The 21,650-nt window shown below is 41.0% G+C and overlaps 1 long non-coding RNA gene across 1 annotated transcript; it reads left to right on the top strand.

Moving 5' to 3' along the window:
• The first annotated feature begins 1,885 nt into the window (after positions 1–1,885).
• LOC121003329 lies at positions 1,886–16,950 on the top strand. The gene is made up of 3 exons (XR_005779463.1): positions 1,886–1,897; positions 9,876–9,880; positions 16,840–16,950. It is a non-coding gene; the product is annotated as an uncharacterized LOC121003329 (long non-coding RNA).
• The last annotated feature ends 4,700 nt before the right edge of the window (positions 16,951–21,650 follow it).

Below are 21,650 nucleotides of genomic sequence, written 5' to 3'. Positions count from 1 at the left end.
ACCAAAAGATGGAGCACATGTCAGGTGTGTATAAAGTATGCAGTATGGTGATTCACAGAAAAAAGAGGGTTATATCGTGTACAAACCACTGGGAAAGTAATATAAACTGTCATCATCACCTAAGTGCATAGCCACAGGATGAGACCCAAGCGCTGGATCCTAAGCTTACACAGTTAAGAGCATAGACACAGAATCATGCCCTAATGGGATACTCGAAATATATGAATAAATGAGACCCCATGGACCAGACCTTCATGAGGGCTGTAAGCAAAACTCATCAGTGGATATCTGATGGAAAATCACAACATACCGTGAGACATGATGGAGGCAGAGACAACAGGCACATGACAGGCAAAAGACCCCGACGCGCGTTTCGCCTCAGCTTCGTCAGGAGGTAGTGTAAGTGTGGCCATAGGCTCCTATTTATATCCCCCATGTGGCTTTAGGGCATAACATAATTAGATACAGCGGCTGGTACTTACTATTGAGCGCTCCTACCCGATGATGCACGCCGAGTCAGTCATGGCGCCGCCGCATTCATTAGGAGGAGGGGTGGAACGCAAGCCATGCGTTCCAGCCCGCCTCCCAAGGAAACCTAGTGGCGTCCCCATGTGACCCGGCGCACAGCGCATCATAGCATAGCGCTGTATCAGCCAATCAGAGCAGGAAGAGATCGGAGCTGTAACAATATCAAAACCGCATCCACCATGCTAGATACTATTATTCATATTAAGAAGCCCCATATACAAAGTCCACATAGGGGATATTACAGGTATAGGACAAGAGCTGAATACATCTGAATACATATATGTTTCATTAACAGGAGAGCAAGGTAAATATATAGTGTATCAATAGATATGGGGCTGGATACATTAGGACACATCCCAAAGAGACATCATTTCAAAACGATACATAGATCATCGCCATACATCATCATTGTGTTGTCACGCGGCGGGGCACAACGCACAGTCCACACCATATAGTCCATAAAAATATCTAGCAACACCACCATATAGTCACAGCGTGTTCTACAAATCAGTAGAACACATGTTCATAACACATAGAATACCATATATGGTTATGAAGATATCACTAATGCAGAAATCCCACAAATCCCACAATGATGTATGCCGCATACGCGTGCCCCACCACATCACAACACAACCAGAATGTGCCTCACAGATAAACGTCATATATTATTAGAGAGGTGCCCCATTACGACATACCAATACATGGAAATATCTTACAATAGGATCCTCATACATATAGGGTAGATATCAAAACATGATCACATAAATCACCTTACAAATTTAATATCATATGTGCTGAATACAAAACATGATTACCAACAGATTAAAAACATAAACAAGTGCATGATTTATATTCTGTAGTTATATAATCATCATGATATCTAATAGTGTTCCGCTGTTCACTACCTGAACAGAATGACAATGTGAATAGACTTGATAGTGCTATCAGAGTAACCATAATCCATAATTAATGGTGATAAGTATACCTGCATTGTCAGGTATGACAAAAAAATGTCTTTGTCAACCCCACATGACCAGGGACACTACCACTCTTAAAGTGCTCAATAAAAAAGAAAAAATTCATTATGATCATTAACATACAGTGATATTGCTTATTGTCAAGTCAGTGTGACGCGACACTGTGGCCAAAGATAATGCATCACACTGGCTCTCCAACAGCCAAAATGATCTCACCCAACAAGTGTGAGAGATGTGGTGCACACCCACTATTAAGTGAACAAGGTTGGTATATAGCTGAAATGACCAAGGCACCTGGGCCTCCATATAATAGGTCAAGCCAGCTCTCTAGTGACTGAAATGACCTAACATCCACTCCTCAACCATAACATTACATCAAAAATATATATGTGCCATTTGGTGTATATAATACACATCCCATATGTAGAGGTCCATCTCGATATTGACGAAGTGGTCCATCTTCCATGTTCATAGCATGTCTCGTATCATGTCAACTGCTCATTCGTAGCTTGTATAGACACCATCCCCCTCCATACAGCACTTCAGACATCATTTAATATGGCCACGCAAAAAAAAAAAAAAAAAAAAAGAAAGCAGTTAAAATCACTGAAAAATTCAGTACATGCGCTAGCCTAAATAAAGGATTTGAAACTCAAGGCCTCATTCAATCCATGAGGAGTTACAGTGTTGAGCAAAACCATCCATTTTGTTTCTTTTTGGAGGAGACACCGTTTGATATTGCCCCCCCCCTGATTCCCGATCGTATCCGGTCTATCCCTTTAAAAGAGATACCCCTAGGGCTTCCCTAAAATGTTTAGCCACTGGTTTTAATTTTCTGAGTTTATCAGGTTCAACCATCTCGGCAGCCGCCTTGATGTCCCGGATGTGCTCTAAGACTCTCGTCTTTAGTGCCCTTGTAGTCATCCCAATGTAAATAAGGCTGCAGGGGCACTCAGCATGATAGACCACTGCCTCTGTTTTACATGAGATATGATGTACAATTTTGTACTCCTTCTCTCCACTTGTGTTGTAAATTTGTCTGTTCTTGTCATGTACTTACATGCAGTGCAGTCCCCACATGGGAAAAATCCCCACTGTGGACCCTTGTCCCAAAAAATTCCACCTTTGTTAGGGGCTACATAATGGCTCCTAGTCACAATATCTCTCAGATTTTGTGCCCTCCTCCAAGTGACCAGTGGTTTCTCAGAAATTACCTTCTTGAGGTCCCTATCTGTTCGAAGGACTTACCAATGCCTATGGAGAATATCCTGTAATTGTCTCCATTGGGCATTGAAGTTAGTAATAAATCTAGGAAAACCATACTTACTTTCTTTCTTACGGTGAGGAGGGTTTGATAGGTTAGTCCTAGGGGAGTTTTTGGCCCTAATATAACCTTTCCTGATCATCTTCCTACTATAGCCTCTCTCCTGGAATCTCCTAGATAGGTCTTCTGCCTCTCGTTCGAAACTGGCTTCACTGGAGCATATCCGTCTCGCCCTACAGAATTGGCCAATGGGTATCGCCCGAGTGACCTGTGGGTGATGCGAGGACGAGGAGAATAGTAGTGAATTGGTGGCCATGGGTTTCCTGTGTATATCGAACCCCAAAAAGCCATCTTTCTCCACAGTGATAGCCAGGTCCAGGAACTCAACACGTTCCCCACTGTAGGTCCATGTTAATTTGATGTTTTGGTCATTCAAGTTGAGGTCCTGCAAAAACTTCTCCAAGTGCGACGTCGAGCCCTGCCAGATGAACAAAATGTCATCTATATATCTCGACCACGAGACCACGGCGTCATGACCCTCCACATTCATAACAATCTCCCTCTCCCACAGCCCCAGGAACAAACTGGCATATGAGGGCTGTAAGGGATCGCCTCTTATTCGGGGGTCATTCTCACAAGGATCTTCATAACCACTGGGTTTCAGGTCCAAACAGTGCGATTTATTTGACACTCTTCATACACAACATGGCATAAAACAAAAGCCTGCCCGTCTGGGCTCTACCTAAACATAATAAACATCGTATCCCTAACTCGGCTATACGATAGTGTTCACACATGGAACCAGGTGCGGCTTACCCCAGACATACAGTCCACCAGCCCTTAGGCTGTAACAAATGCAGTACCTTTGGAGGGGGTTGTGGTCTAGCAGTCCTCCTGACTCTGACCTTTCAATGCTTGTTCCTGGGTGTCGCTGAGTCCCCCAAAGTCCAGGCTATTGCATAGCCTCGTGGCCCCTCAGCCTTGCCTAGCTGAGACCACACTGACAGAGCCTCACCAGGCCTCTGTCTGCACACTCTCCAGAGTGAGACACACCCAGGATCCTTTAGCAGGATTAAATAGGATCCCTGGACATGAGCATGCCCTACGTCCCGGACTGGAACCTGGGGAAACACCACCTCAATGTTCACAATGCCACATATATCCCCCCTCTGTTCAAACCTGTGGGGGTGAACACATGTACCAACTGGATGCTCGTGACAGGGCATCCGCATTTTCTTGCCATCGCCTGGCTCAACCTTCCCCCTGAAGATGTGGTCAGGGTCAGAGGCTTCCCTTTATTTTGCCAGACCCATGCCATCAGTGCTTGGTTTGTTACCCACACTGACATCTTGCCCAAGAGACATTGTCTACAATGTTCCCATGTCCATGTGACAGGCAGACCCTCTCTTTTTATTTTTTATCTTTCTCGCTCTTTGACTTACACAGCTACTTCAGCCGAGCACGCTTCTTATGACTCGCCTCTTTTTGTCTCTTTATTTTAACAGCAGATCGTACATTTCTTTTTCCTTTAGTCTTAGAATTTCGATCTCGGCTTCTGGAACTCCCTTCAGAATATATTTTTATGCAAACGACAGACTCTCTGTTTGACTTTGCTGGCTCTTGCAGACGCTTAGGCCTTTTCTTCTTGTCTTTGCGAAGCTCAGTCATCAGAGCTGGCTTGCCCCCGCTCGCTTCTTTTCCAGCAGTGGTTTCCTCAGATGGTGCCTCAGTTTCAGGGTCTTCTGCCTCTTCACTGCCTCTCCCCACTTCGGCTTTACCCTTGATCTCTGGAACATCCAAGGATTTCTCCCACTTCAAGAGCTCGGCCTTAGCTTCCTTGGCGTCCTCCTTTACTTTATTAGCCTTCTCACCATTCAGGGACATGGCATCATATCCTTGCTTTCTTAATTCCTCCTTCCCTTTCGCATCAAGGTTGGAGGCACTGGGGTCTTCAGCATACTCCTTGTCTTCTGGTGTTTTCTCCAGAGGCTCACCCAAGACACTGGACTCCTTTTGGGGAGGAGTCAGGAGAGACAGCCCATCGTAATAGCCCGGATCTGCATACTGGTCGTCCATCTCCTCATATCTCTTCCCCAGCAGGCTGCTGGCTACTTGGAAGACCTTGTAGGCGGAGGGGACATCTTTTGCGACCTGGTCCTGGTTACACACTGTCATGAGACTCTTGGCCTCTGCATGCACATCAGCCCCATCAACTGGTTCAGCCGATACCTTTTCCACCTTCTCTGCCTTGGCCAGCACCCCGGCACCACCATCTCCAGACCCACTTTTACCAGGCTCTGACTTCTTGGCACCTTCCAGAGGATCTTCCTCTTCCAGTTTCTCATTTTCACAGGTCAGTTTCTTTTACTGTGCCCTTTAAATCCCTGCACACCTTACACCTCAGAAAAAAAAGTCCAGATTAACCAGCAGTTTTCCAGCAGCACCTGCTCCAGCTCGAGCGAACAAGCAGGCTTCCGGCCCTTTAAGTCACTGCACAGAAACACAGCAATTCCTTGGCAACATTCAGCAGCACCTGCTCTTTTCCGTCAGGTCGTTGCCCCTAGCAACCTGCTGTTGTTATTGCCCGCATCCTCCACCAATTGTAAGGGATCGCCTCTTATTCGGGGGTCATTTTTACAAGGATCTTCATAACCACTGGGTTTCAGGTCCAAACAGTGCGATTTATTTGACACTCTTCATACACAACATGGCATAAAACAAAAGCCTGCCTGTCTCGGCTCTACCTAAACATAATAAACATCGTATCCCTAACTCGGCTATACGATAGCGTTCACACATGGAACCAGGTGCGGCTTACCCGAGACATACAGTCCACCAGCCCTCAGGCTGTAACAAATGCAGTACCTTTGGAGGGGGTTGTGGTCTAGCAGTCCTCCTGACTCTGACCTTTCAATGCTTGTTCCTGGGTGTCGCTGAGTCCCCCAAAGTCCAGGCTATTGCATAGCCTCGTGGCCCCTCAGCCTTGCCTAGCTGAGACCACACTGACAGAGCCTCACCAGGCCTCTGTCTGCACACTCTCCAGAGTGAGACACACCCAGGATTCATTAGCAGGATTAAATAGGATCCCTGGACATGAGCATGCCCTAAGTCCCGGACTGGAACCTGGGGAAACACCACCTCAATGTTCACATTGCCACAGGGCGCACACGTCGCCCCCCATCGCCGTCCCCCGGAGCTGTAGGAAATAGCGGTCCTTGAATGTGAATGCATTGTGTTTCAATGCAAATTCTAGCAGTGTTATGACCAATTCGACCAAATCATTATCTAGATTGATTGTATTCATAAAGAATCGCGACGCCCGTAGCCCGTGGTCGTGACAGACAGACAAGTACACAGACTCGACGTCGCACGTGACCAGGAGCATCTCACTGTCCAAGTGCATCTCACCAAGTCTCTTAAGGACATCAGTGGTGTCACGTACAAAAGAGGGCAGAGTCTCAACAAATTTCTGTAGATAGAAGTCTACAAAACGGCAGATGATCTCGCACAGACCCCCAATCCCAGATACTATGGGTCTCCCTGGTGGTATTTTAGCATTTTTATGTATTTTGGGGAGTAGATAAAATGTGGGAAGCACCGGAAACTCTGTGACCAGGCCCTCCCACATTTTACCAGTAATAATGCCACTCTCGTATGCATTCTTAAGGATCCCATCTAGATCACTTTTGTATTGCATCGTGGGATTGGAGTCCAGTTTTCGATAACAAGTTACATCCCCCAATTGGTGGAACACCTCCTTCTCATATATTCGCACAGGCCAGATCACAACATTGCCCCCCTTATCTGCAGGTTTTATGACGACATTCTTCATATTCTTAAGTTCTTTTAGTGCAAGCCGTAGCTCTTTACTAAGATTGTCGTTACATCTAGCGTCACATAGTTTTTCCAAATCCTGTTTAACTAGTTTTACAAAAACATCAACTGCTGGACAAGATGTAATGGGGGGCCAATGCTGTGACCGGCGGTGCAGATGTAGGGGAATCTAGACTCATCCGGTTCTTGTTCATCTAACAGTGATTGGAGGTCATTCAGGGTCTGTATCTCCAAAGGAGAAAGATCAGAATTATCTCCACCTCTGCTGAAGTATTTTTTGAAACATAATTTTCTTGCGAAGAGTTCCATGTCCTTCACCGACAGGAAAAAGTCAAATTTGCCTGTCGGTGAAAAAGTCAGACCTCTCCGCAAGACTGAAAGTTGGGGCTGTGTAAGGGTAATATCTGACAGATTAATTACCTTTAGTATTTCTTTGCTCGTTTCTCCAAGGAGTAACTCTGCCTTGTCTTTCGCTTTGTGGATGGGATTCTTAGGCGGGAGGTCCAGTTTTCCTCTCCGCCCCCCTCGCCGGATCCCCTGCGCTCGTCTAAAAAAGACTCTCCACATCCTTGGCTATTGGTGGAAGATGTAGACAGAGAGAGATGTATTGCGTGTACGATTTCTTGTCATATGCCAAGGATGTTAGTTGAAGCTGGTATATCACCCTCAAGCAGTAATTTTGTTGACGCAAGTATATAGAAAACCTCTATCACTATTTTGTGGAAGCTGATATATGTCAGGCCTCATTCAGTTGTTAGTTGAAGCTGGTATATCACCCTCAAGCAGTAATTTTGTGGTCACAAGTATATGGAAAACTTCTATCACTATTATGTGGAAGCTGATATATGGCAGGTCTCAATCAGTTGTTAGATGAAGCAGGTATATCACCCTCAAGAAGTAATTTTGTGGACATAGGTATATGGATACCTCAATCACTTTTTTGTGGAACCTTAAAGATCGCAGTCCTATGTTAGAAATAGTTTCTATGTTAGAAAGTATATTATAAGTATATCACACCCCTCTGTTTATCACATCTATCGATAGCACAACTTTACCAATCCTTAAAAGGACTTTTGTGGCCCTATTAGCTAGTGTTTGGTGTTCCTAAGGTTCTATCAGCCTGTCCCTGCTCCAAAATTCAACCTCTCCCTACACTGGCAAAACATATAATGTAAAATGGTTGCCAGATCGGGTTCTGTGATAGGGTTGGGGGTGTGTCCATGTGCTGAAACATCTCAATTGGCTGTCCTGTCTCACCTGATGGATGTTTCATGGGTCAAAGTTCAGCCCAATGCAAAAGAATATGGCGTGCGCGGGCAAGCGCAAAGTTCGCCGCAAACCGACCACAGGGTGAACCGCAAGGCCATCACTACTAATCACATAGAAAGACAAGTTACTTCACCACAATGAGTCATGCTGCTGCCTCATCCTACTCTGCTTGTCTGGAATCATGATCCTGAATAGAGGTGAATCTCTGTGGGAATGGAGAAGATGAGGAGACATGTGAGGAGGGTGAAATGTGGATAATGAGCAGCAACATATTGCCACAGTCTGTCCTGTCCATCCTCTCTGTACTTTATGTCTCTTCATGAACTAAATTCCCCAGAGATTCAGCTAAAGTTCTTATCTTCTGTTTTCAGGATTATAACCCTGACAAGTAGAGAGGAGGAGGAGGAGGCAGCTCTTTACCTCAGTGTTGTAAAGTAACTTGTCCTCATGTGTGATCAGGACAGGTTTTGTGTAAACTGATGGGACAGTGGCCATTTTGTTTTCCCTGATGATTGCTCCCCAGACAAAACGAGCCATTATAAATAATCAAAGGTATTTGAGAATATATTTATAATAAAGTAATATTTAAGTATTTAAATTTTTTAAATTCCCGGTGAACCTCGCTAGGATATGCCCCCATTGTCTGATAGGTGTGGGTCTCACCTCTGAGACCCACACCTATAGCAAGAACGGAGCGGAGGAGATAGTCGCTTTAGGACTCCGGTTTCCCCAGGTCCGACTACCACCAAGCTCTCTACCCATAGTAGTGAATGGGAGCACACCGCGATTGCGTGTCCACCACTCCCATTCATTTCTGTGGGGCCGACAGAAATAGCTGAGCCAGTGCTCGTCTATTTTCGGCGTCCTCATAGAAATGAATGGAGGGAAGCTGCGCATGCGCAGTGCGCCCTCCTTAACTTTCAGGGCTCCATTCTCAGTGTAGGTGTGGGTCTCACACAATGGGAAAATCTCTTTAAAGATACACTTTTTTTCTATTTTTCTACATACTGTACTGTATCGGAATGACGGGAAAATGTATACAGCCAGCAAAGGAAGCAATATGGACAATCAAAATACATTAGCAAGTGCCTTGTATTAACTTTCTCTTAATAATAAATGCCATTTGCTGAAGTGAGAGAACCCTTTTAACTCTTTCTTCGGAGTAGTTAAACAAAATCGCAATTCTGTTATATTTTTTTTTATGTTGCATCATTTACCATGCAGAATACATAATGTGCTACATTTATTCTGTATATATAGATTTTTTTATGTTTTACAACGTGTATTTTTGCATAGTAAAGACATTTTTGAAAAAAAATTGTGTTGCCATATTCTGAGAGCCATAACTTTTAGATTTATCTGCTATTAGAGGTTTATGATCAGTTATTATAAAAAAAAAATTGAGGCAATGTAACAAAAAACAGCAATTCTGGCAATTTTTATTTGTACACTGTATGGAATATATAATAATGCATTTGCTTTAACAGTATTTTTTTTACTGATATAACAATACCAAATACAGTATATGTCAGAATAATCCTAACTAGTGATGAGTTAAGTTTTAAAAAATTTGATTCGGCTGCTTCGCCAAACTTTGACAAGAAATTCAATTCATTGTGAATTACTTCAGAAAGAATCGCATTCCATTGTATGGAGCTGGCGTAATGATGGGAAACAGTGATCTCGCACCCCCCTGTCATATTAACCGCTCAGATGCCACGTTCAACGCTGATCATGGGATCTAAGAGTCACATTCAGCGAATCAAAGAGTAAATATGGTGTTAAAGCAAAAATAAATACATACTCACCTGATCCATTTGATCACACAGAGGCCATCACATGATTTGATGATGTCATTGCAATGAGTGAACACGGTGATGTCATCACTGATGGCGTCACCGAGCCCGCCTAGCATGACGACGTCACAAATCAGAGCATGCGAGAATTGACACGTTTTCTTCAATCAAAATGGCCACAATGGCCTCTCAGCGATTAAATAGATGAGGTGAGTATGTTATTATTATTTTTTTACCGCCATTTCAGGAAAATTGTACTTACCGGTATTAGCAACTAAGCACCAAGAAACTCAGATTTGTGGCAAATAAATTTTTTCCTGAAATTCGGATAGAATTCCACTTTGTTAACTTCGATTCGCTCACCATTAATCATAACCAAAACATTGTGAATTTGCCAAAGATCTGCATTGCAAATTATGGAATCTGTCAGGGTACGGCTATATGATCAGGTTTCATGATGCAGTTTTACAAGCCAAAAGTAGGATTGCATTCAAAAAGAGAAATAGTATCTGTCCTTTATGCTGTCTCTCCTTTTATGATCCACTCCTGATTTGGGCTTCCAAACCTTCATGCACAATCCTGACCACATGGCCATACTCTCAAAATATCTGTAATTTAATGCGACATTTTGTAGATTTAAGACCCACACCGTATTTACATTATGTGTGGATTTTGTTGTGGACATTTTCTGCAGCATGTGGATGGATTTTTCCATTTGTGGCCATATTCTTATATTTTTCAGGCTGAGCTCACTAATGAAATGAATACAATACCTAACAGGTGGAGATTGCATTCTTACAGTAGTTCCTAGGTTGTATGTGAACTATCAGGTGGTGTTCCTACTCAATGTTGATATGCCTTATGTACTAGTCACAGATAAAACAAGGTTCTGAGTATGTTAATACAACATATACCTGTATGATTTATAGAAATAGACTGAGAAGTGAGGGGGGATAAAAGATAGAACTGGAGCATTTGTACGTTTGTATGCAAAATGGCTGACTCGATGGCCAAAGCCAGTTCTAAAACAGCACTAAAGTACAAACTGCTGGTCAAATTAAGAGGACATTCATGAGCATAAAATGGGTAGGTTAATTGGACAAGAGCTTTCAACTGAATGCTTATGTAATTGCTATGTTATAATTAATATAAATATAATAATTGAATTACACATTTAACACCAATTAGTTTAGTACATTCAATTTTGAAGAATAATCATGTTGGTCGGCCTCATTTTAATATAGCATTTATGCTTTGATAGACAAACTTGACTTTTGCCATGAAGTGCATTTCATACTCTGCCATCTTTTTCTTTAATGGCATTCATTAGTGCTCATTAACCTAAAGCTAGTTATATTCTAACATAAAGAATACGGAAAAAAAAAGGTCTTTAATAAAAAGAATGCCATTAACAGAATCGGTTATTCTATATTTGGTCTTGACCCTTTGAAAACTACCATTTGAAATTCTTATTTCTTTAGCGTTCTTACAGAAGTTACATTATCTGCTATTATTGTGACCTTGAAACAGCAGGTCTTAGAGGGATTGGCACAGTGCTGAACATGCACTACAAAGTTAATGCCTAACTTAAATAGTTTCTTAAATAGTTTTTTAAGGTTCTTAAAAGCCAACCAATCCACTGTGACGAATATCATTCCTGAACACTCTGACCGAAAGCATCAATTGATCATTCAGTAATTACTAAATATAATAAGCATAATAAAATGCCATGATCAGCATTATTATCTAGGGGCATTGCTGAGTACTATCTGTATTACTATGCTTTACAACACTCAAGAGGTGAATGTGTAGTATCATCTTCTCCAATTAAACCATGCACTATCATTCTGTATTAAAACTATTGCTCTCCACAGACTTGTTAAGTACAAAATGGATTCAAGGTTTCATTATTAACCAGTCTTACATTTCCCACAGGTTATACTGAAGATTTAGAGGTGAAGAAGAGTTTTCAAGAGTGTGATTATATGTGGCTATGTAACAAAATGTTCCTCCTTTTATCTCTAGCATGATAATCCCTGAGAATAAATGCGGCACCTGCAAAAGTCAAACAATTAATATCACCACCATGAACCTCTTTCACATGATTGATTAGACAGGTACATCCTTTACCTGTTTTTAAAGAGATTCTCAGTGAAAGATAAAAATGAAAATACTGAAAAAACATGTTCTTATAAATACATTTCTAAATGTCTTTAATTATTTATAATGGCTCCTTTAGTCTAGGGAACAATCAGTCAAGTAACTAAAATGGCGGCTCTTGGATTTATGATCAAAAAAATTTGTCCTTCTCGTGACACTGCAGGATGGCCGGTGTGAGAAAACAGAGCACAGAGCCCTATGTAAAGTCTGCTGGTCTCAGCACTGAGAAGCTGTATATTATGTGCAGATGACAGCTGATATAACTGCTACGCTGTGTCCCTGTGCTTCAGAAAGGAGTCTCCTTATTCCATACTGTCGGGCTAAAGTGTTTTCTAATGACCCTCCTCCCCCACAGCAGCACGTCTGGTCCTCATTTTTACCCTTCAGTCTCTAAGTATGGGATGAGGTGAACTCCTTTCTGAAGCATAGGGACACTGCGGAGCAGTTATCTCAGCTGTCATCTGCACAAAATATACAGCTTCACAGTGCTGAGACCGGCAGACTTTACATAGGGCTCTGTGCTCTGCTTTCTCACACCGGCCATCCTGCAGTGTCACGAGAAGGACGGATTTTATGATCATAAATCTAAGAGCTGCCATTTTAGCTACATGACTGATTGTACCCTAGACTAAAGGAGCCATTATGAATAATTAAAGACATTTAAGAATTTATTTATAAGAACATGTTTTTTCAGTATTTTCATTTTTATCTTTCCCGGAGAACCCCTTTATTGAATATTTATGCTCTCTTAACCTTTTAATTAATGGGCGGATAGTTTACCCCTATGTATAAAAATCTACAAGGGCAAAAGATGGTATAGACAACACAAGCTAGAGAGATATTTAAGTAAAAAAATAAAGAAGAATTGGTAATTTTTTTGGCAGGTTGTGAATGCCAGAACCACTTATAGCCTGCTGTTTGTTTGTTTTTTTGCCACACATAAGGCGGTGTTCTGCTAGAGCAATAGGCTGGGACTTCAGAAACAGAGGTTTTTAGTTTTGAAAAAAAAAAGAACGTTCTTCCAGGTGATGTCACCATTAAGTCACAGGTAGACATATCAGAATCTAGTAAATCCTGTATTTTTGCTTGTGCCTGACGGAGAGGGTTATTTGCCCTTGAAACACTGTGCAAGAACAAAGGAGTTACTGTTTTCTGATATAAGTCTACATGTGACTTAATTGTGACAGCGCCTGGAAGAAGGTTATTTTTCAAAATTAAAAACCTCTGCTTCTGTAGATTAGGCATGGTGCCCTCTTGAGATGTGAATCAAAATGGAACATCAAAACAGATGCCTTGGGACCTTTAGGTCTCAATGATCGGAATGATTCATCTTCATTTTTAGAATAAAATAACTAGATGTATTTTATTGTTAAATATATACAGTTGCAAGAAAAAGTATGTGAACCCTTTGGAATTATATGGATTTCTGCACAAATTGGTCATAAAATGTGATCTGATCTTCATCTAAGTCACAACAATAGACAATCACAGTCTGCTTAAACTAATAACACACAAAGAATTAAATGTTACCATGTTTTTATTGAACACACCATGTAAACATTCACAGTGCAGGTGGAAAAAGTATGTGAACCCTTGGATTTAATAACTGGTTGAACCTCCTTTCGCAGCAATAACTTCAACCAAACGTTTCCTGTAGTTGCAGATCAGACGTGCACAACGGTCAGGAGTAATTCTTGACCATTCCTCTTTACAGAACTGTTTCAATTCAGCAATATTCTTGGGATGTCTGGTGTGAATCGCTTTCTTGAGGTCATGCCACAGCATCTCAATCGGGTTGAGGTCAGGACTCTGACTGCGCCACTCCAGAAGGTGTATTTTCTTCTGCTTAAGCCATTCTGTTGTTGATTTACTTCTATGCTTTGGGTCGTTGTCCTGTTGCAACACCCATCTTCTGTTGACCTTCAGCTAGTGGACAGATGGCCTTAAGTTCTCCTGGTAAATGTCTTGATAAACTTGGGAATTCATTTTTCCTTCGATGATAGCAATCCGTCCAGGCCCTGAAGCAGCAAAGCAGCCCCAAACCATGATGCCCCCACCACCATACTTCACAGTTGGGATGAGGTTTTGATGTTGGTGTGCTGTGCCACACATAGTGTTGTGTGTTTCTTCCAAACAACTCAACTTTGGTTTCATCTGTCCACAGAATATTTTGCCAGTACTGCTGTGGAACATCTAGGTGCTCTTGTGCAAACTGTAAACGTGCAGCAATGATTTTTTTGGACAGCAGTGGCTTCCTCTGTGATATCCTTCCATGAAATCCATTCTTGTTTAGTGTTTTACATATCGTAGATTCGATAACAGGGATGTTAGCATATGCCAGAGACTTTTGTAAGTCTTTAGCTGACACTCTAGGATTCTTCTTCACCTCATTGAGCAGTCTGCGCTGTGCTCTTGCAGTCATCTTTACAGCACGGCCACTCCTAGGGAGAGTAGCAGCAGTGCTGAACTTTCTCCATTTATAGACAATTTGTCTTACCATGGACTGATGAACAGCAAGGCTTTTAGGGATACTTTTATAACCCTTTCCAGCTTTATGCAAGTCAACAATTCTTAATCGTAGGTCTTCTGAGAGCTCTTTTGTGCGAGGCATCATTCACATCAGGCAATGCTTCTTGTGAAAAGCAAACCTAGAACTGGTGTGTGTTTTTTATAGGGCAGGGCAGCTGTAACCTACACCTCCAATCTCATCTCATTGATTGGACTCCAGTTGGCTGACACCTCACTCCAATTAGCTCTTGGAGATGTCATTAGTCTAGGGGTTCACATACTTTTTCCACCTGCACTGTGAATATTTACATGGTGTGTTCAATAAAAACATGGTAACATTTAATTATTTGTGTGTTATTATTTTAAGCAGACTGTGATTGTCTATTGTTGTGACTTAGATGAAGATCAGATCACATTTTATGACCAATTTGTGCAGAAATCCATATAATTCCAAAGGGTTCACATACTTTTTCTTGCAACTGTATGCCTATATCGGCCTTGAGAAAAAGCCTGCTGAAGCAAAACAGCTGTAGGCCGTCTGCTCCCCTGATTCTTTCCTCCATCCTGTTTTTGCACAATATGGAATAAATAAAAGAAGATTTTCTTTATGGTGAGTGCCATGTTCCTTCTTTCTAGTTGTGAAATTGTTTTAAAATCTATTTGTTCATCTTTAGTGTCTGTTAAAGTGAACAGTGTGTGTTCATATGTAAATCTTGTATATTTACAGTATACATGAAATACAGATGCATCAACCCTTATATTTGATTGAATTTTCTGTTTGATTGAAGCTATGTACACCTTTAGGGGCATTTTTTTGTATTGTATTGTATTGTATTGTATTGTTATCCAATACATTCCAGAACTATACGGGTTACATAGCATCATAAATCATATAATGCTATGCAACCCCATCAGTGCTGGGAAGTCAGGACGGGAGCTGCAGCATACTCATGCTGCAAGTCCAATGCGTGGAACTCATCTGAAAAGGGCCTAATTCTTATCTTACAGGTAAGAATGTGGCTTAAATAAATGTTTATGATCTTTTATTAATTAAGAAATAAGGGTTATCAGATGAGCAAAACAAAGTGATAGTAAAAGTACCATTTACAAAGCTAAACAAACAATTAACCCTTTGTGACAGAACGGTTGAAAATGTTTAATAAACACCTACTGAAAAAATTATTTTTAGCACAAAATGACTAAAACACAATCATAAAAAACTTGCTAATTTGTTTATCATGAAACAAATGAAATACAATATTGTGATGTGTTGGCAAAACTTTTAACTGCCAGCAGAGCACATTAAGCGAATTGAAGCATCCGATGCGGATTTCAGTTTGCAGTTTAGGAAAACCTCGATTCGCAATGAAGCCAAATTTCCTTGCACTTCGTTTTAATGAATTAGTTTTTCCTACAATGATGGCTGCACGTGTTACAAGGCAAAAGTAAGAAGCCCAGGAATTCCAGGTCACCCACAATGCACTGCTAATACATAGGTAGCCATCCCCTGTGATGTCACAGCCCTATAAAAGCCTCATCTCACATGGTCTCTGCCATTATCCTGTGAGCTAGTGATGGCAAATATAGTTCATTTTGGGGATTCATTTTTTTCTGATCTAGTTCACCTAAAAAAATTAGTTTAAAAGATTAGTGTGTTTAGTTCATCTAGTTTGTTCTTTCTTTGGCTCTGTGATGATACTGACAAGTGATTAGAAGCACAGATCTGCTCTGTTACATATAGGATTTACAGCTCTTTGGATGAGTTATAGTTTAATTAAAAGGGTCAGATATATTTATTAGTGTATAATGATGATGTATTATGAATCAGAACAGGCAGATAATACTTGGTGCAGTGAACAGAACTCCAGTATAACCTACTGCCTGCCCTAGGGCACCATGTCCTGAAGAGGCTGATAGGGAGCCTGTGACTTGTGAACTGACTAAACTAGATGCACTAATGAACTAAAATGCTCCTAGAATTAATCCTGACAATCTAGTTTGATGAGATGCAAAAGATTGAATGCAGCAGTGCCACCTATAGTAGTTCAGATCCAATGACTCATGTGGAATGTATGCAAGAGCTGAAAAGCAGTGCAGCAGCAGCACCTATAGCAACAGGTGAGTTTTATAAAGCTACAGACTGTACACTCACTCTTTCTTACTCATACACAGAGTGGCTGAGTCTAAGCAGTGTCATTTCAGAGTTTTTTTGTTTGTTTTATTTTATTTGTATTTTCAGGTCTATATTGTGTTTTTGTACTATTCATGTAGTAGGAACTATAATGCATGTGGTAGTAACAATGAATGATTAGTGTTGAGCAAGCATGCTCAGCCGAACATCAGTTTGGCTCGAGCATCGCTATGCTTTGCCGAACACCGGGTGTGATTGAGCTCAATGCTCGAGTCAGTGTATGACTCGTGACCTTCTGCATTAGAGGCAAGGCACTTAACCACTCAACTATAATAGCTGCATAGCTAGTTACTTAAAAAAAAAAAAGAGACTTCTACTATACTGTACTTCTACTGAGACCTATACAGTAGAAGTCTCTTTTTTTTTTATTGTTTTACTGCTTGGCTATGCAGCTGTATAGTGTATGGTTAAGGTTCTGGGCAATGATGCAGAAGCTATGAGTTCAAATCCCATCACAAACTTTTTCAGAAATAAAGGTTGTTAGATTTCTATATTTAATATTTTTTTTAGTAATTAAATATTTTTAATAAAAATTGTATGACACAAAATAAATGTGTAATTACTAGTGTTTTAGTCATAATATATTTACATATATTATAACATATTATATATTCTAAATATATAATAATATGTGTAAATATATTAGGGTTAAAAAAAAAATTAAAAAAATAATAAAAAATAAAAAATATATATAAATATATATATATATATATATATATATATATATATGTTTAAATTAAGTTTAGCCTTTATTTCTGAAAAATTTTGCAACAGGATTTGAACTCATAGTTTCTGCATCACAGCCCAGATCTTTAACCATACACTATATAGCTGCATAGCCAGGCACAAAAAAATAAAAATATATGAGACTTCTATAGGTCTCAGTAGAAGTACAATACAGTAGAAGTCTCTTATTTATTTATTATTATAATTATATTTTTTTTAAGTAACTGGCTATGCAGCTATTATAGCTGAGTGGGTAAGTGCCTTGCCTCTAATACAGAAGGTTTTGAGTTCAAATCCTGGCAGAAACATTTATAAAATGCAGGCTAAATTAGATTTAAATACACTGGGGTGTCCCCAAGCACTGACTCCATATATGGACATAGCTATATATGGAGTCAAAGCAGGGACTCCTCAGCTGTACTAGAGTCCTCCTCTTCAGAGTAGGGGTGCCTGGTTTAATGCTCGGGTTCTCTCATTGACTTCCATTGTGCTCAGTAGAGCACCTGAGCATTGCGAAGGGTTCTACATTAGCACGTTGGTGCTCGATCAACACTATGAGTGATCCTGTTGGAGATGCTGTGTCCGCACTGTCTACTGCTCCCTGTTGCTTTATTTCCTGGGGAACTATTCTTTGTCAGGAATGTGAACTAAATGAATTTGTTAACTTAAAAGATCAGATCATTTTGAACTAATTGTTCATGAACTACCTATCACTAGTCCTGTGAGATGAGCATAGGGAGAAACATGACAAGTTCTCATTCGCTAGCAACAGTGTTGCTGCAAACTGTTAAAATTATAATACTGGAAAGGGAGAGGGCAGGGAGAGTGTATTGCCATGCACATCACTGTGCAGTGCACCGACATTCAGAGTAAATCTGTTGTTTTAGTGATACAGTTAGTATTAAAGGCAGGTATCATATATTGACGTGTGCATCGCTGCTGCTGACACCCTCCCTACTGTGTCATTAGGTTACTACGGTCACTGTTACTGCCGCTGCTGCTGCCACTCTCTACACTCTGTCATGGGTCCACTACTAAAGTTTTAGAAAATTCGATTAGGCTGCTTCGCTAAATTTTACAAAAAAAATTATTTGCAAAATGAAATCATACTTTCCATCTCCATTTGCTCGCGATGGGCCAGCCACCGTTATCTTGCTTGAAGATTTTGCACGAAATCTCTCATGGCCCGAGATCATGGCATGTCACCACGCACGGGATTTCGGCCGAGATCTTCAACCAAGATGGTGGACACCGATCTGTCATGAGCAAATGGAGGAGGTAATTATGATTAATTTTTAGTTTTTTACACTATTTCAGGTTAAATCAATTCACTACCACGAAGAACGAGGAAATGTGGCTTTGTGGCGAATCAAATTTATATCCGTCTTTGCATCGAATCAAATTTATCCTGAAATTTTGATTGAATTCACTAATCTATAGCCTCTACTGTCACTGTTACTGCCGCGTATGGAGCAGGCTCACTACAGCAGCCTGCTCCATATATTCCCTCAGTCACCGTGATGTCCAGGTGTACCTGAGATATAGGGCTTTGTGACAAATAATTTTTTACTGAGTCAAATTTCTTGATAAACTTTGGTAATTCTGCTGAAAAATAAGATTTGCACCGAAGGTGAATTTCCTCACGCTTCATGGTAACAAATCAAATTTTTTTCTAAAATAGCTGCTGCATGTGTGAGGACATGGAGAAAGGAATTCTAGAAAAGTGTGTTCACCCATTTTTCCATGCATGTAGCCAATCAGCAGCCAGCCAGCCCGCCAGCCAGCCTTGTGATGTCACAGCCCTATAAATAGCAGCAGCCATCTTAGATTCTGCCATTTACCATTGTACTTAGTGCAGGAAAAGACTTCTGCAGGGACAGTGATAGGAAAGACTTGATTGTGGTGCAAAAAATGATTTATAAGCATTTGTGTAGAACAGGTTTCACTAGGGGAGGTTACAGCCTAGGTAATAGGAACAATACAATTACATCTTGGTGCACTGACTGGGGATCCAAATTGCCATTATACAGCTCTGTCATTCCATCAAACAGTTCTTGTTATTGGGGTGCAAGTGCTGTTTGATACAGCCATTAAAGACTTGATTGTGGTGAAAAAACTATTTATAAGTGCAAGGAAAGGATAGGGAGTAGTGTTTGGCGAGCATGCTCGGCCGAACACCATTTTGACTCGAGCATCGCCATGCTCGACACATCGTGGTGTTCAGCCAAACAACGAGTTTGCTCGAGCGCGATGCTTGAGTCTCCTCCCCGTACGTTTGTTGGCAAGAAGTACTGGAACTCACTGTAATGCCATAGCCATGTTGGTTACTGGCATTACAGTGATTGGCTGGCAGGATTGCGTCATCGAGTGCTATATAACACCCGATGACACGTAGTTCAGCTGCAGCAGAAGGGACAGATAGTGTAGGGACAGGAATTGTTTTTTTTTTTTTTTTTTAGGCAGGGTTTAGTTTTGAAAGGTGTTAGAGACCCGAAAGTCCTTTTAAGGACAATTGCTTTATCTGGCTGCAATATATATTATTAGCGCAACCTGCGCTAAATTGTGTGCAATTGTTTGGCCGCTGATGACATTGACACAACCGCTGCTACATCTGTTGTGTTACATTTGCGCATCCTAAATATCTGTGACATTCAGTGCAATTGTTTGGCCGCTGCTGACAGCGACATTACCTGCGCTACATCTCCTGTATAACGTTTGCACATACTAAATATCTGTGACATTCAGTGTCATTTTTTCTTAGCCGCTGGTGACAGCGACATTACCTGCGCTACATCTCCTGTATAATGTTTGCGCATCCTAAATATCTTTGACATTCAGTGTAATTTATTTGAGCATACACTTACAAAACCTGCGCTACTGCGCGTGTGACATACTTGTAAGCATATATACCATTTAATATGCTCAAGGCGGGCAGTAAGGGACGGGGAAGTGGCCATGCTGCTGAGTGCATGCAGAGGATGTGGCCCTGGGAGCAGTGAAATTGTGCCTGTTGTCACAGCACAAGAAACTCACTCATCCACAATACCTAGCTTCATGTCCCAGTTTGTAGGGTGGTGCATGACACCACTCTCGAATAGAGATGGCCTTGCGCGTGAAATTTGCGCATTCGCGATTCACCGAACATGCGAACATATGACGATGTCCGTCGGCGCCAAATTCTTTTGCATTGTGCCAAACTTTAATTATTAAGGGGTTTGATATACCTGCTTCCACAAAATACTGATTAAGGGGTTCGATATACCTCTTTCCACCAAATATTGATTGAGGCCTGTAAAATACCTGCTTCCACAAAATACCGATTGAGGGCTACGATATACCTGCTTCCACAAAATACCGATTACGGGGTTTGATATACCTGCTTCAACCAAATACTAATTGAGGGCTACAATATACCTGCTTCCACAAAATACTGATTAAGGGGTTCAATATACATGTTTCCACTAAATATTGATTGAGGCCTATGATATACCTTCTTCCACAAAATACTGATTAAGGGGTTTGATATACCTGTTTCTAGTGATGGACGAACATCGGCCAGGACGGTTTGCGAACGCAATTGCGCGAACAAAATCAAATGTTCGCGAACCGCAAGTTTGCGGCGGACCCATTCACTTTAATAGCAGGCGAACCTGAAAAACCTTCAGCTTATATTTGCAGCCACCAAATACTTAGTAGAAGTGAACAAATGGTCCCACAACATGGACAGTGACGTACTAGAGGGGTATCAATGACAAAAATTCCAACAAAAAATATGTGTCTTAATCAGGGGAGATTTTTATGCGTCTTAAAGGGAAATTCTCTGAAATGTGCACTGTCGGAGCCTAGAAAATTTTTATTTTAGGCCATGGAAGCATGGCCCTTAAAAATTAGGCATTCCCCTGACATAAAATAAATTTTGATTATGTGGCTCGAGGTACATTATGCGGTCAATGGATACAAATTTTACTGTAGGCCACTGGAGTACAGGCCCCAAATATGAGGCATTCACCGAACAGAAAAGATCAAGTGATTTTGTGGCAGGAGGTATATTACACGGTCAATGGATATAAATTTTACTGTAGGCCAGTACAAATATAGGTAAAATACATGTGTTTAAAAGAACTAAAAATATAATATTGGATTAAAAACATTGCTAACAAAATCCCCCCTCTTGAAAAAACCCTTACTGATAATAATTGAAATTCGAAAACATGTGGTCGTCACTGGTGTTGAATTCCTCCAAGGCCGCAACAATTATTCATTCAGTGTACAGAAAAGAACAAATAAGTATGTGGCTGGAGGTAGATTACACGGTCATTGGATATAAATTTTACAGCAGGCCAGTGTCCTAGAGGCCCCAAACATTATGCAAATAACGTACAGAGAAGAACACG

Source organism: Bufo bufo, chromosome 6 (assembly GCF_905171765.1).
Source record: "Bufo bufo chromosome 6, aBufBuf1.1, whole genome shotgun sequence".
NCBI classification, from domain to species: Eukaryota; Metazoa; Chordata; class Amphibia; order Anura; family Bufonidae; genus Bufo; species Bufo bufo.
This window is presented reverse-complemented; position numbering and strand designations above follow the sequence as displayed.